The sequence below is a fragment of the Apium graveolens genome, chromosome 5, assembly GCF_009905375.1.
Source record: "Apium graveolens cultivar Ventura chromosome 5, ASM990537v1, whole genome shotgun sequence".
Taxonomy (NCBI): Eukaryota; Viridiplantae; Streptophyta; class Magnoliopsida; order Apiales; family Apiaceae; genus Apium; species Apium graveolens.
Window position 1 is genome coordinate 258294289 of NC_133651.1, and position 17397 is coordinate 258311685.

At 38.7% G+C, this 17397-nt stretch overlaps 1 non-coding gene across 1 annotated transcript; it reads left to right on the top strand.

Annotated features, from left to right (window-relative positions):
* The first annotated feature begins 15638 nt into the window (after positions 1-15638).
* Positions 15639-15745, top strand: LOC141662238 (small nucleolar RNA R71). Its single transcript, XR_012550361.1, has one exon. It is a non-coding gene; the product is annotated as a small nucleolar RNA R71 (small nucleolar RNA).
* Positions 15746-17397: the final 1652 nt, after the last annotated feature.

Consider the following 17397-nt stretch of genomic DNA (forward strand, 5'->3'; position numbering starts at 1 on the left):
TACCTTCAGCTTGAGAATACCCTTTAGCTACCAGTCTTGCCTTGTTTCTTGTAACCACACCATCTTCATCTAGTTTATTCCTGAATACCCACCTAGTACCAACAGCTTTCTTGTGTACAGGCCTAGGTACCAGTTTCCAGACTTGTTGACTTTCAAACTGATTGAGTTCATCTTGCATAGCAATCACCCAATCTGGATCAGTCAGTGCTTCAATTTTCTTAGGTTCCATCTCAGAAAGAAATCCTGAGAACAGACACTCATTTTGAGTAGCACGTCTAGTTCTGACTCCAACATCTGGATCACCAATAATCAACTCAAAAGGGTGAGCTTTATTCCAGACAGTCTGTCTTGGAAGATTTGATCTTGATGATTCGCCTTGAAATTCATTGTGATGTTGTGTCCTACTAGATGATCCTTCAGCATCTCCCCCTGAGTTGTTGCCATGTTGACTTGAAGATTCTCCGTCAGTAGCAGTGGTATCTCCATTGTTGCAAGAGTTTCCATCACTATTACCTTGAGTATCATCAGGATTAACAGGTTCTTCACCAGCAACAACCTCAGGTTCTTGACCATGTTCTGACTCTGAATCTGACGTATCATCAAACTTCAGTTTCTCAGAAGGATCTTCAGTTTGGATACTAGGGAGTTTAGTGTCATCAAATGTAACATTGACACTTTCAGTTACTTTGTGTTGATCAATGATATACACTCTATATGATCTTCTTCCATATCCAACAAAAATACCCTCATATGCCTTTGCCTCGAACTTACCACGACGATCATCTCCATCCTTGAGCACGAAGCATCTGGCACCAAATACATGAAAGTATTTGATAGAAGGTTTCTGTTCATTCAAAATCTCATAAGGAGTTTTCATGAAGTCTTTGTTGATTAGAGTTCGATTCTGAGTATAACATGCAGTATTGACAGCTTCAGCCCAAAAGTACATTGGAAGACCTGATTCATTTAACATCGTTCTTGCAGCTTCAATCAATGTACGATTCTTCCTTTCTACCACTCCATTTTGCTGAGGGGTTCTAGGAGCTGAAAATTGTCTGGTAATCCCTTTGTCTGTACAGAATCCATTGAGAAGTGCATTCTTGAATTCTGTTCCATTATCTGACCTTATTGCTCTAACAGGGACGTTAGAATCTAACTCAATCATCTTGATATGATCAATCACAACTTGTGGTGTTTCATCCTTAGAGTGAAGAAATAAAACCCACGTATACTTGGAATAGTCATCAACTATCACAAGACAGTAACACTTCTTTGACATAGAAAGGATATTAACTGGACCAAATAAATCCATGTGCAATAATTGCAGAACACCAGTTATGGAAGATGTGTCAGTGCCTTTGTGACTTGCTTTCTTTGACTTTCCTTTCTGGCAAGCCTCACATAGTCCTTCTGGAGAGAATTCCAGCTGAGGCAGACCTCTTACCAATTCTCTTTTGATAAGAGAATTCATTGTTTTGAAATTGAGATGGGAAAGTCTCTTGTGCCATAGCCAACTCTCATCTGACGATGCCTTTGCATAGAAACAATTGACTTCAAGATTGCTTCCAGAGTTCATGTCAGCTACGAACAGATTTCCTTTCTGGATTCCCATTAAGGAGGGTTTTTCACTTTTCTTGTGCAGAATCTGACACTTCAGCTTGTCGAATAAAACATTGTAGCCGTTGTCACAGAACTGACTAATGCTAAGCAGATTGTGTTCAAGTCCTTGCACAAGATATACATTTTCAATGATAACATTTCCAGCTTGCAAACAGCCATATCCCTCCGTTAAACCTTTGCTGTTATCTCCAAAGGTAACCACTGGGCCAGCTTTCTCAACCACATTTGATAGCAGGGCTCTATCTCCGGTCATATGTCTTGACGATCCGCTGTCAAGAATCCACACTACCGGTTGTACCTGTTTAATGCCCTCTTTTCTTGACGATGAGGTGCTTGCATCACTAGCCATGAGAGCAAGATTCCCAACTTCTTCATCTTCACTGTCAGTATCATCCCAGCTTCTTCCCTTTGCCAGGTACGCCCTTTCAGATTTACTCTTCTGATTAGAATCATAAGAGTTCTTCCTTGCTTGTTTTGGCTTCCTGCATTCTGTGGCAAAGTGTCCCAACTCATTACAGTTGAAGCATCGAATGGTGCTTCGATCAACCATCCCTGTTTTATACCCACCACTGCTGGTGTTAGAGGATGAAGATCCACCTTTCTGGAATCTGTTGTAGTTGGACTTGTACTTGAACTTGGGATTCCTTTTGAATCTGACATTTGAGAATCTCTTGACAATCAGGGCCATTGACTCATCCTCCAATTGCTCCAGTTCTTCCAAGGAATAATAATCATCTCCTGATTGATTTGTAGTAGGAGAATCAAATTCTGCTACTATCACATTATCTTCAACCTTGGAAGACTGTACCATTCTATCTAACTGTTGAGATTGTTGTTGATATAGTGGTTGTTGTTGCTGTTCATCAGCTACTAGAGCAGTAGACGTGCTGACCACTCTTCCTTTCCCGTAAACTTCCTTCTGCTGAATCTGCTCCAACTCATAAGTCTTTAACACACCATAGAGCCTTTCCAAAGAAATCTCACTCAGATCTCTTGCTTCTCTTATGGCAGTGATTCTATGTTCGAGATGAGTTGGCAGTGTCAAAAGGAACTTTTTGTTGACCTCCCTGATGGAATAGTATTTACCATTAATGTTCAGGTTGTTGATCAATGCATTGTACCTCTCAAACACTTCAGTGATTCCTTCTCCTGGATTGGATTTAAAGTATTCATACTCAGAGGTTAGGATTTCTAGTTTGTTCTCCCTAACTTCCTCTGTGCCTTCATTAATAATCTCAATAGTTTCCCAGATATGTTTGGAATCTTTACAATTCATCACATGTCTATTCATTAGGGGATTAAGGGAATCTACTAAGATTAATTGAAGGCTAGCATCCAGGGAAGCTTCTTCTATTTCAGCAGGAGAGAAGTCCTCAGGATCCTTCACATAAGTTCTCGCTTTGGTGATCACCACATCATTTTCTATTACCTCTGGTTCAATAACCATAGGTATTTTTGGACCCTTCTTCAACACTTGCAAATATTTGGGATTAGCAACCTGTAAAAATAGTAGCATCTTCTTCTTCCACATAACATAATTTTCTTTATCGAAAAGTGGAATTTTAACGGTTCCAACTTTTTGTGTAGTCATTATGAATTTTTTGAGTGAATAAAAAATTCAAGAAGTGAAAGAAACACAAAAGTCTAGGATCTAGATTTGTACGTTAATCAGAAGGCTCTGATACCAATTGTTAGGTCCCAATTTGTTTGTAGAAGGGGGGGTTGAATGCAAACAATACCGTTTAGTCGAATAAAATGCGGAATAAAATTGTGAAACAAAATTCAAGTTAAATAAAACTTTTATTAAACTTGAAAGGTGTTACAACTACGGTATCGGTTACAAGGGATTAATCTCAAATCAATTATTACAAATTTAAAATAAATTCGACATGAACTTTTTCTATTTTTGTAATTAAAAGATCAAATGCTAAAAGCGATTTGAGATTAAGTTCTAGGGATTTTAATCCGCTAGATTGATACACAAGAACAAGATAAGTATTTCTAGTTGATTGGATATAACTTTACAATCTAGAAATTGATCTTGAAGTTGCAGAATAGATGTAATATTTTTCTGCTTCTTTTTCTCTTTTGTTCTTCTGTATGTTCTGTTTTTGCTGAGTTTTTGGATGATCTTGTCTTCTGCTTCTTTTGTTTCTTTTTAAGTAAACAGCCGAATGCAAATGAACTGCAATGACAATCCTTTGAACCAGCATGACTTTCGGTATGACAATTGATTGTCATACCGATTGTTACATAAGTACAATTCAGATTGTCTTGCAAAGATTAATAACAGATTTTTAATCTAATAAAAATTCTAACAAGACAATTAAATGAATTAGCATGACTTTCGGTATGACTATTGATTGTCATACCGATTGTCATACTAATACAATCAGTTTGCTTTGTTTCAATTTAAATAGATTTTAAACCAATTAAAATTCTGTAATTCCTTAATATTAATTCTAAATTAATTAATCAATTTAATTCAATTAATTAATAAATTAATCCTTGCAGATATAATTTATTTTCTTAATTAAATTATATGACTTAATTAATTAATGGAGAATTAATACTAACCCTGAGCAGCAACCATTCTTCTGACAATCTTCTGAAAGTCACTGAGACTTATGAATCAATTCCGTCACTTCAATGCTGACACTCGATGTACTGTCTGGTTCATGAGTGACTAACTTTCGTGACGTTTCTTCATGTCTTGACTTTGTTGTTCTGATTGAATCCTCGTAATAAATGATACCTTGACGAGATCTCTGTCACTTGATTAAATCCACGATCTTGATTTATATCACTGAGGCATGATCAAATTCTTGAACTTCTTCCAGTGAATCTTCAAGTCTGCAGATGAACAATGTTTCTTTATTCTTTGATAGATGTTACTTTGTGAGATCTCTCTGATGATTGATCCACTATTTACTTATTACATTCTTATTTGAGTTGAGTTAAATACTCGAATAAACGAGTAGGCTATGACATATGCCTTTCATTTTGACTCTGTTAACATTTACATGTTGAACATGCTTTACATGCTAGATACTGATAAGTACTTTAATTTTAGTGACTTGGTCTTGTTTGGGTTAGGTTATAAGTTAGGAGAGCTTAATAAGAGAGGTAAAAATGTCTATTATGCTAGATTATTTATGATGTTTGTTAACCATCTTATTGAGAACATTGTTGTTGAGAACCCAACCAACAAGCTAAATTGTTGGGTTCAAGAAAGGAGGATTATTGCAGATCTATATTGAGCTAATCACCACAAAGAGGTGCCCCTCTTCTATTTTCCAGTCATGGAGGGCCCTCAGGTAAGTGAGGTAAACTCTACTGTATCCACTCTTCCAACCTCACACATTTCTTTGTCTTCTAGTGTAGCTATGGCATCTGTGTCACTGACCCAGCAGATGCCTACCCAAGCTACTAAACCAACAATTTCTAAACCCAAAACTAAGAAAGCCCACTCCGGTTTCTTTCAAAAGAAATCAGTTTCAAAATCTATTGAACACAAATAGGGGAGTGTGAAGGTGAGTGATCAAGGTGAGGGACAGGGTGAAAATCAAAGAAACCCCGAAGACAAGGCTGGTGAGATGAGTGTACCCAAGCCTAGACACACCATAGTTTCCCAACAAACTGTGGTTTTTAATAAGGAAATAAGCTCAATTCTAGTTTCATCCTCCCAAAAGGATGTTACTATTGAAACAAGCTCCCAACCAGGAGCACAGATCAAGAGGGCTAGGGATACAAGTTCACCACAAACTTATGCAAGAAAGAAAAGATCTAAAACCCTTAGGGATGCACAGGGAACACACACAGTGCAAACTGGAGCTAAAGACCCAGTCACTGCACCTTCTCAAAATCAGATTGATGTGACTCCAATAAATATGGAGTCACAACCAAAATTCTTAACAATTGAAGCACCTGAAACACCAAATTCACCCACACACTCACTGGATGTTGACATGATCAATTCATCACTTCCAAATTCTCCATCTTTAACTCTTTTGGAGAAGCTAAAAATAAAAGCAAGTGAGCATCATCTTTTAGATGATTTGTTGGCTCACTTGCCATTTCTTTCTGAGTTTGTTGAGACATCTGTGCCTAAATTTTCATCAATCTGCATAGAGTCTACAATAGTCTCCACTCCAAACTCATTTATTTCTTCTATCCCGATGGATATTCATCATCCGTCGAGTACTGATTGTATCCCGACGGATAAGCCTAACAGCAGTCATCCGTCGGATAGCCATACTACTGTCCCGATGGATATTCATCATCCATCAGGAGTCTCTGCACAACTTCAAATTTCTTCAATTCTCACAAGTACAGAAGACTTAGTGGTAGTGCAATCACTCTTAGGACTGAGGGAAGGGAGTGAACTGAGTGAGAGGCTGGGTTGCTCCCAGAAAAAAGGAGAGAATATGAGTGAACAAATGCAGTCCATTTCTTCAGGACTGGCAAAAGTAAGTGAGAGGAGTCTCACCTTAGATGGTGAAGGTGAGGGTGTGAGGGTGGGAAGCCAAGGGGAGCCCTTGATGCAAAAACAGAGAGATCATAAGATAAATGCAGGTAATGGAGAGATAAGGATGGACACCATTGCAAGTGATTCAATGAATGTCAATGATGCAGAAAGGAAAAGACTATTTCAACAATAATATCAAGCTATCATAAATTCTATTTCCCTAGATGCTGATACATTTACTTATCCTATTACAGCTTATCAAACACTAGTTGTACAGGGCAATGAGGAGGCTGAAAGAATACTTAAGTTGGAGCATACCACTCAATCCATGCAAAGAGCAAATGATGCAATTACTGCTATGCCTTCAACTATTGGCAGTGATTTTGAAATAGCTGAAAACTCATTTAGGGATGCTGGTGGGGATGATGAGGAAGACAACATAAGCACATGGGGAGATGCAGATGTTCCTGCATGGATGCTAACAAAAGAATGTTCCTACTCACATCTCCAATTTACACTATTCAAGCTGATTAATGACACTCAAACAACCATTCAAGCATCTATAAATGTCAGCACAAAGAGGCTACTTACAGCACATCTTGAAGCACTCCAGCTGTATATCAAGCTCTCCAACACAGTCAAAGTGTGGATGAAATTAAGCAGGAAGTCTCTGAAGTAAAACAGGATTTCATAGCAAGGTTGGATGCTAAACTTCCTGGAACCACCATGACTAAGATAGCTCAGAAGCTAAGGAAGGAGGCTGATCTAAATAGAAAGGTTGAGGCCATGGACTCTAGATTATCTGATATGGAGAAGTCAATGGCCAAGATACTTGCTAATCAAGAAACTCAGACTGCTCTGCTCCAACGGTTGGTGGCTGCTAAACTCCCTTCCACTCTCCAACTTGATGCTAACAAAAAGGGGGAGAAAGGCTTATCTAGTGAGGGGGAGAAACAGCTCAACATCCAAGTCAGCAAAGTAATTGTGCCAACAATTGCTTTCACAAAGCCACCAACCATGGACAACATTGACATTATAAATCTGGCAGCAGCAAAACTGGAAACAAATGACAAACTACTGAAGATTGATATAGCAGCAGCTGAAAAGGAATTAAAAGAGAAATAGAGGAAAATAGATGCAGAAATTCAACAGAAATTTGGACCAATTCAGAAACCATACAAAGTCTTTAATCATCACTCTCAAGTCAAGCAAATCTATGCGAATGAAATGAGTTTGAATTATCTGGAAAAGGGTCAAACATCTTGCATCAAATCTCCAAAAACAAATCTTATCATGAAGCCTAAAAGAAACTACTCAAAGTTTTCAGACAAAAATCCTATGGACATTGTGTATAAGACACCTAGGCCATATGAGAAGAAGCTGTTGGCTAGGTCAATTGCATTTTACAAAGATCCAGCTGATTCAGGACTTAAAAGAAGATTAGCCAAGATTTACAGAAATGGTAGGGAAATTTGTGTGGTGGCTGGACACCCTATGTTTGTGGAAGCTAAAAAGGAAGAGAAAGAAATAATCAGGCAAGAAAAGAAGCATGATATTCTAGATGCTAAGAAGCTCAAACAAAAGAAGAAGCAAGCTGCTATCTTGGCCAAACTTCAAGCTGTAAAGACCACAACTGAGATTTCTGCACAACCATCTGTGATTGCTGAACCTCAAGATCAAAAAGTGCAAGATGAACCATAACAGAAAAGAAGATTCAGATACAAGCTCCACTCCAAAAGAAAATTGGACTTCAGTGATGAGGAAATAGAAGACTACATTCCCAAAAAGTCTACAACTTCAACTCAGACATCAAAACCCTTAATGGTATTTGAAGAATTCAAGGTGGTGGATCCAACAAGGAATATTCAAGGTGAGCCCATAATTCCAAAGGATGAGCCAGTAAACTGGGATAGTTTACCAATTCCTGAAATTAACTTTCCAATATTCTACAAGCCAAAGATGACAAAGACTAGAGCAAGCATGAAAGTGAAGCCTGTGACTCTCAGATCCAAGACCCTAACCAAATCTCAACCTACAGTCAACAAGGGAGATTTTTTATACATCTGTGACATCAAGGAGTTCTCTGACATAAACCTCTACTTAGATGAATTGAAAGAAGTAAGAGGAATTGATGCTCACAGACATCTTCCTAAAAGGCTGGTGTTTAAATATAAGAGGGGGAAGAGATAATATGGCCACTTCACGGGATTCTTCTAGAAAACCAATCTGTTCTAATAAAGGTCTACTCATATTTTAAAAAGAACTTTGGATATAATGTGACTGCAAGGAGATTAGTTCTAAAGAAGATTGAGGATCTGAGGTGTAATAAAGCTAAAGATGCACTACCAAAACCTCTATATATTCCCTTCACATGAAATATAGTACATTTGAGGCCTTATTGGCTGATGGAATTCCGGGATGAAAAGGGAGTAAGAAGATTCTTCAGATTGGAGGACCAGTTGAGTATCTCTAGCAATGAGACTCTATTGAAAATACAAGAAATGCTAGATCTCTCAGAAGCTAATGAACTTAAATTCCACAGACAACTCCAAAATCAGATAGAAGAGAACAACACGAGGCTTGGGAAGAAACCCATACAATCAAGGAAATAGACTTATCTGCTCAGCCTAGAGGAGCACCTTGATAATGATTGTGAGCAACTTCTTTGTACATTTTGCTTTGTTCAATTTTCATTAAATATTGCAGCACTTATCAGTTTTATCTACTACTTTTCAATCTGTATCATTAGGGTGTTTTGTTATCATCAAGTTTTTCTTAATCTATGGCTACAATTCCAGTAGACATAAATTGGGGGAGATTGTTAGGAATATATTGTGAACTTGATGATAAATTAAACAAAACACCTAAGTAGATTTAACTTAGTGTATTTTGTAGCACTCGACGGATGATCAAATATAGTCCCGGCGGATGATTTAATATAGTACTGACGGATGACAATTTGATATCCACCGAGTGAGTAGCTTATGTAACAAATAAGTACAATAGCACATTTTTACAAACAACTTTGTGTAGATTCTGTAGGAGCATATGAGTCATGTTGACTACTAGTAGATATGCAGAATAGGTTGATTAATTGTAAATATGAGATGTCTTGTAATTCTGTATAAGTGAAAAAAGTAACAAATAGCTACCCGACGGATGATCAACTACCCGACGGATGATCAACAAAGCTACCTGACGGATGACAAGCATGTACCCAACGAATGATCAAATTCAAATATCTGTTGACAGTGATAATACAGTCACATGCGTTGGGTGTTTGGAAAAGGAATGTGGCAGCCTGATAAGTAGGAATTTGAGAACAAAGAATAATTACCATTTCCATGCTATTATGAAGATATTCAAAGATGCTGGAATAGAGTAGTGAAGTAGCATGAAGTTAGACTAGATATGTTTTATTTTATTATCTTGTCTTATTGTCATGTAAACTTGGTGATATATAAACCAAGTGTATCTAGTAGAACAAAGAACTAAGCAAACACATTTGTAAGAGAGATAGAAAAAGCTGACTTGTCAAGAATTTCTATGTAGTTTGTTTGTTCTATTTGTAAGCAGCTGTGAGCTATTCATGCTTCATAGAGTTCTCATTTGATATATATATATATAGTGGATACTTTCAAATCCACCAGAAAGTTTTAAAAGCTTGTGTTTTTATTACTTTGTGTTTTGATTCATATAACTCTATTATTCCGCACTCTGCAAATCAAACACTTATATATTTATCGAGTTAGAACTATTTTAATATCTTGAAAAAGTAGCCAGAATTACATTCAATCCCCCTTCTGTAATTCTTGTTGTATTTTTAGGGAATAACACCCCTCTTGAACTTCCAGTGAGTCTCAAGCACACACAGAGTCACAACGATCAGATCCAAGTTGAAGTCCTCGGGAGTCTTATCGTTCCAAGTGTCCTGACCGGGCTTCCTGGAGGGCTGCTCAATCACCCTCCTAATGGCATCAACACTGTACTCTACAAATATCCCTCTAACCACCGTGAAGCCATTCTTCTCCACCTTCGCGTTAGCATAAAACTCCTGCACAACACTCATGGGCACAGCAGCGGGAGCCTCACAAAAAGGAACCCATCCCATCTCAAGAATCATCTCCAACAACTTACCATCCTTTCCTGATGGCAGAAAACCTCGCTCCTTTGCAATAGGCTTCGAGAGAAGCCTCGTGTACTCCTCTTCATTCTGAGGAGTAGAAAACCTTGGCCTCACACCACCCGCAGATGAAGAATCGGTGGTGCTGCTGCTTACTTGCGTTCTTTGTCTTTTGGGTGCCATTGGAATTGAATAAGAGAGAATAAAAACTAAGTCTTTGAGAGAGATTTGTGTTTGAGAATTTGTGAAGTGGTGGAGAAGTTTGTGTATAAGTGTATGTATTTATAAGTGGGCAGATGAGAATTAGATATGAAATAGAATTGGGAATTGATTATGGGAATCGTGTGAATAATGGGTTTGATTTGGAGAGGGAAATTTGGGATGTGGAAGAGTAAAATTCGGTTTGAAATTGATTTTGTGGCAAAAATCCCGTTTTTTACTCTTCAAACTGCTGTTTTTATTTTTTCTAAGTCAGGACCCCGGCGCGGGCGCGCTCACCTTCTGGAAAACCGGCGCGGGCGCGCGTTATAATCAGCGCGGGCGCGCTTGGCTACTGAAGTTGACCCTGAATATTTTTCTTTTTCTGATTTATTTGTATTTTTCTCCTCCTTCTTGCTTCCTCTATCTACTAATGTACAACAAACTTGGGTTGCCTCCCAAGAAGCGCTTCTTTTACGTCTAGCTCGACGTAGAACCTTGAACTCAAATGGACAATAAATTGGCACTAACTACCTCGCGGTTTGACGTGTCACCATAGTAATGCTTCAACCTCTAACTATTAACCTTGAATGCCTGGTCCGTATCACTTTCAAAAATTTTCACAGCTCCATGCGAAAACACAGTTTTGATTATGAAAGGCCCTGACCACCTTACTTCAACTTTCCATAAAAAAGACGGAGACAAGATTTGAACAAAAGAACTTATTGCCCCGACACAAATGATTTGAGCACTAGACCCCTATCGTGCCATCTTTTGACTTTCTCCTTGTACATTTTGTTGTTCTCATAAGGTTGAAGTCGAAACTCGTCTAGTTCATTCAATTGATGCATCATCTTCCTTCCAGCCGCATCCAAGTCAAGATTCAATTTCTTCAAAGCCCAATATGCCTTATGCTTGAGCTCCAAAGGTAAATGACACCCCTTACCATAAACCAACTGAAATGGCGACATTCCCAATGGTGTCTTGTATGTTGTTCTATACGCCCAAACAACTTCATCAAGCTTCAAAGACCAATCTTTCCTCGATGGACACATAAATTTCTCTAAAATACGCTTGATCTCTCTGTCAGACACCTCAGTTTGACCATTTATCTGAGGACGACAAGCCGCAGCAATGTGATGATTCATATTATACCTTTGTATCATAGCAGTAAACTTATGATTGTAAAAATGTGACGCCTCATCACTAATTATGACTCTTGGAGTTCCAAACCTTGTGAATATCTTCTTGTGAAGAAAATTAAGCACCACTTTCGCATCGTTCGTTGGCAACGCCTTAACTTCAACCCATTTTGACACATAATAAACCGCCAACAAGATGTACTGATTGTTACAAGATGAGACAAATGGCCCCATGAAGTCAATTCCCCAGACATCGAAGACCTCAACCCCGAGAAGTACATTAAGAGGCATCTCATCCCTCTTAGACATATTACCCACACGTTGACATCGATCACATTTAAAAACAAACTGGTGAGAATCTTTAAACAATGTCGGCAAAAAAAAACCTTCTTGAAGAATACGAGCTGCTGTCTTTTCTCCACCATAGTGTCCTCCATAAGCCGTTGAGTAGCAATCTCACAAGATCCCCCCCCCATTTTGCTGTAAGGAATACATATCCTAATGATTTGGCCAGCTTCATGACGAAAAAAAATGGCTCATCCCACATATAGCACTTCGCTTCATGCAGAAACTTCTTCCTTTGAGTGTATGATAAGTCGGGAGGCATGATGTTACTCACAAGTTAGTTCATAATATCTGCAAACCACGGTTCTTCTTCTTGTACTCCAAACAGCTGCTCATCGGGAAAAGACTCATTTATCAATGTCTTATCCAATGAAGTAGCATTAGGGTTCTCTAAATGCGAGAGATGATCAACGACTTGATTTTCAGTCCCCTTTTTATCCTTGATCTCTAGTTTAAATTCTTGAAGCAAAAGAACCCATTGAATCAATCTAGGCTTCGAGTCCTTCTTTGAGACGAGATAACGAATTGCTGCATGATCAGTGAAAACTGTCACTTTAGTCCCGAGTAGATAAGATCGAAATTTCTCAAAACTATAAACTATAGCCAAAAGTTCTTTCTCCGTAGTAGTATAATTCAGTTGAGCACCATTTATGGTCTTGCTAGTGTAGTAGACCACATGAAATATGTTGTTCTTTCTCTGCCCAAGAACTGCTCCAACTGCATAGTCACTTGCATCGCACATCATCTCAAAAGGTTCATTCCAATCAGGTGCAGTTATGACATGTGCCATGATTAAACTCTTCTTTAATATCACAAAAGCGGTAAGGCACTCGTCATCAAACTTGAAAGGGACATCTTTCTCTAGCAAACTGCACAATGGTTTTGAAATCTTAGAGAAGTCTTTGATAAAACGCCTATAGAAACCCGCATGACCAAGAAAACTGTGAATTCCCTTAACAGAATTTGGTGGAGGAAGATTTTCAATGACCCCCACCTTGGCTTTGTCCACCTCCAGACCCTTACTAGAAACCTTGTGCCCAAGAATAATGCCCTATCGCACCATAAAGTGATATTTCTCCCAATTGAGGACCAGATTGGTCTCAACACACCTCTTAAGAACGTGTCCAAGATTCTGCAAGCATTCATCAAAATAATCGCCAAATATAGAGAAGTCGTCCATGAACACCTCCACATTCTGGCCAATCATATCAGAAAAGATGGCCATCATACATATCTGAAATATGGCTCGTGCACCACACAGACCAAAAGAAACTCATCTGAAGGCGAAAGTACCAAATGGACAAGTGAAGGTAGTTTTCTCCTGATCTTCTGGAGTGATACAAATCTGATTGTAACCCGAATAGCCATCCAGAAGATAGTAGTACTCATGACCAGCCAATATGTCAAGCATCTGGTCAATGAAGGGCAAAGGAAAGTGATCTTTTCTAGTGGCCTTGTTCAACTTTCTGTAGTCCATACAAACTCTCCACCTCATGACTGTTCGTGTAGGAATAAGCTCATTCTTCTCATTTTCTACCACAATAATTCCACCTTTCTTTGGGACACATTGAACTGGGCTTATCCATGAACTATCAGAAATAGGATAGATGATCCCTGTATCTAGCCACTTAAGAATTTCCTTCTTCACTACTTCCTTCATGATTGGATTAAATCTTCTTTGCTGCTCGACCGTAGGCTTGCTACCTTCCTCTAGCAGAATTTTATACATACAATAAGAAGGGATGATTCCCTTGATATCTGCTATAGTCCAACCAATTGCCGATTTGAACTCTCTTAGAATTCTCAAAAGCTTTTCCTCATCACTACCTAAAAGGTCAAATACAATAATCACAGGCAGAGTAGATGCATCACCTAAAAAAGCATACCTCAAATGTTCAGGTAAAGGCTTAAGCTCAAGAGTATGAGCTTCTTCAATAGATGGCTTGAGGCATTTAGGAGCTTTGTTCAATTCCTCCATTCCAAGAGATTCAGAAGGCATATCAATCTTCCTCTTCAAGGGAGAAACATTCAAATATTGCAATTGCTCTTCACCTTCGTCATCTTCACTATTTGAATTCCCCAATAAGGCCTTTTCTAAGGCATCAAACCTCAACAATTGATCAAATTCCGAAGTCACCGCAGAATCGACCAACTCCACCTTTAAATACTCCTCATTTTTTGTAGGAAATTTCATAGTATTGAACACATTAAAAGTTACATCCTGATCCAGCACTCGCATTGTAAGCTCACCCTTCTGCACATCTATCAAGGTTCGGCCAGTCGCCAAGAAAGGTCTTTCCAAGATTATGGGAATCTTCTTATCCTCCTCGAAATCAAGAATTACGAAATCAGCAGGGAAGATGAGTTTATCAACCTTGACCAAGACATCATCCACAATACCTCGCGGATATGTAATAGAACGGTCGGCCAACTGCAAAGTCATATAAGTCAGTTTTGGATCAGGTAAGTCCAACTGCTTGAAGATTGACAAAGGCATTAGATTGATGCTAGCACCCAAGTCACATAAGCATCTGTCAAAAGACACTTTTCCAATAGTACACGGAATAGTGAAGCTTCCTGGATCTTTAAGCTTTGGAGGCAACTTCTGTTGCAGCACAGCACTGCATTCCTCCGTGAGAGCGACAGTCTCTAAATCATCTAGCTTCACTTTCTGAGAGAGAATACCTTTTATAAACTTTACATAAATAGGTATCTGCTCAAGAGCCTCAGCGAAAGGTATATTGATATGAAGTTTCTTGAACACCTCCAGAAACTTCTCAAATTGCTTGTCCAGCTTTTTCTTTTACAGCCGCTTAGAAAAAGGCGGTGGAGGATAGATCTGTTTCTCCCATGTATTACCCTCAGGAGGAGTGTGCTCAACTGTAGTCTTCCTTGGTTCCACTTCTACTTCCTGCTACTCTACTTCTTTCTCAGCCCCAACTTCTTTGGTCGACAATTGAGTTTGTTCGGGATTCACAACCTTTCCAGACCTCAAAGTGATTGCCTTTACCTGCTCCTTAACTTCCCTCTTTCCTGGCACTTCAGTGTCACTAGGTAGTGTACCAGGCTGAACATTTAGCACGGCCTTGGCAATTTTCCCAATTTTATTTTCCAAGGTCTTGATGGAAATAAATTGACTCTTGCACATAAGCTTCAACTCCTCTAATTCAGATTTTTCATTAGCTTGTTGCAGCTGAAGTTGCTGTCTTGGTGCATATTGCGGTTACTGAAAACCAGAAGGGTTGTACTGCTTAGCTGAATACTGCTGATAAGGCTATTGAACCGCATTCTGAGAATTGCTCCAACTGAAATTAGGATGATTGCGGTTGTTGGGATAATAATGGCTGGCACAGGTTGTTGCGAACGCTGAAAGTTGCTCACGAACTGGGCTGATTCACTAGAAATTGCGCACTGATCAGTCTCATGAGCACCAACACAAAGCTCGCAGACACTAGCAATTTGATTAACTCCATAATTAGTCAAAGTGTCCACCTTCATCGTCAAAACCTTAAGTTGGGCAGCTATAGCAGTTGCTGCATCCAACTCCAGAATTCCGGATACTTTTCCCTTAGTCAGTCTCTGATAAGGATTCTGGTATTCATTAGCAGCCATCAGTTCGATCAATTCATAAGCTTCATCATAGCTCTGATCCCATAAGGCTCCTTCTGATGCTGCATCGAGCATGGGGCTAGAAGTAGCACCCAATCCTTTGTAGAAATAGTTTATAATCATCCAATCAGGCATGCCATGGTGTGGGCATTTCCTTAGCATCTCCTTATATCGATCCCAAGCCTCACACAGAGATTCTCCAATTTGCTGAGCAAACTGAGTAAGAGCATTTCTGATTGCAGCAGTGTTCGCCATAGGGAAGAATTTAGTGAGAAACTTTTGAGCAAGATCTTCCCAAGTGGTGATAGACCCAGCTAGTAGAGAATATAACCAGCACTTAGCTTTATCCCTCAGAGAGAATGGGAAGAGTCGCAGCTTGATAGCATGTTCAGTCACATCATTGAACTTGAAAGTGTCGCAGATCTCGATGAAATCCCTGATATGCATGTTGGGGTCTTCAGTAGAAGAACTCCCAAACTGAACTGAATTTTGTATCATCTGAATTATGCTTGACTTGATCTCAAAAGTGTTAGCCTGATAAGTGGCATTTTATACCACTTAGAACGTCTTATAATAGCTTGAATTGATGTCTTGAAATCAAGTATTTTGTGTATTTGATGTGTTTTTCTAGTGTTTGTGCATTTCAGGGTATTACTTGCATTTGTGGAGAGATTTTATCAAGAATAAGCCTTGGCATGTGTTTGGCATTGCGAGTGGGAAGTTAGGAGCAGAATGCAGCAAAGAACGGGAGCAAAAACAGAGTATTTTCCAGAAGGGGTCTGAGTGCCCGCTCAGCTCTGCTGAGCGACCGCTCAGGAAGCTGAGCGCCCGCTCAAGATTGCCGAGCGGCCGCTCAGGGACGTAAATTAAAATAATTATTTTTAGACTCCTAATTCTGTCGAGCTTCCAACTTCTGAGATAGCTGAGTTTTGTGGGACTCCTATATAAGTAGTTTTCAGAGACGTTTCACGTGGTGTTGAATCGTAGTATCAATCAAGGAGCGAGGAGATAAGGAAGAAGACCGTTTTAGCACATCGCAACGAAGAGGAAGCATAGTTTCTTGTGATTCTTTATTTTTTTGTAATAATGGATGCTAGTTTTCTTTATTTTGAACCTATTTACTCTTGTGACGTACTCTGGTTTAATATAAGTAATTTATTTAGTTATTCTCGTGTGTTATTATCATGTTTTCATATGAACCCATGGTGACGATGAGTTCTATCATGGGCTAATCGTGATCATGGGGTCGTAACGGATTTACTATGGAATTCTTTAGTTAGTTGTTTAATACCTTAGTGTGTGATGACTGTATGATATCTAGTATTTGGTTGTGCTTATTCGTCTTATGTGCGTCGCGAACATATAAAATAGGGTGTTAATCTCTTGTGAAGCGACAGTGGATCTTGAGGTTTAGAACTTGCCATGCTAGCATAGGTTCATGTATGTGTATGTATGATTAGTGGGTAACTCTAACCGTTTTACTTGCCCTGTATAATCATAAGGAATAACTTGTGCTTAAATCGTTATGTTGTCAAATTCTGTAGTAATATAGGGTCTCAACATAATTGATGCCTATTCAACTTCTGTCTTAATTGTGGATGCTTGGTAGAATGGTATTAGTACAATGAAAGTTGTCTTTTATTAGTTTCATGTTGTTCGATTAATGTCATCACCGTTACATGCTACGGGTAATAACAATAACTATTGAAGGAAGTACTAATGAAGTTGTGATCTCATGTGTGTTTAATATTGTTAATTCAAGTGTCAATTAATTGCTTAATTCTCATAGTTAATTATAGTTAATAATTAGTTAATCAAATCTAAGTGTTATTGTCTTGACATTGAGAAGTAATTATACATTGGTGAGTAAGTGTTATTGAACATAATTAGTC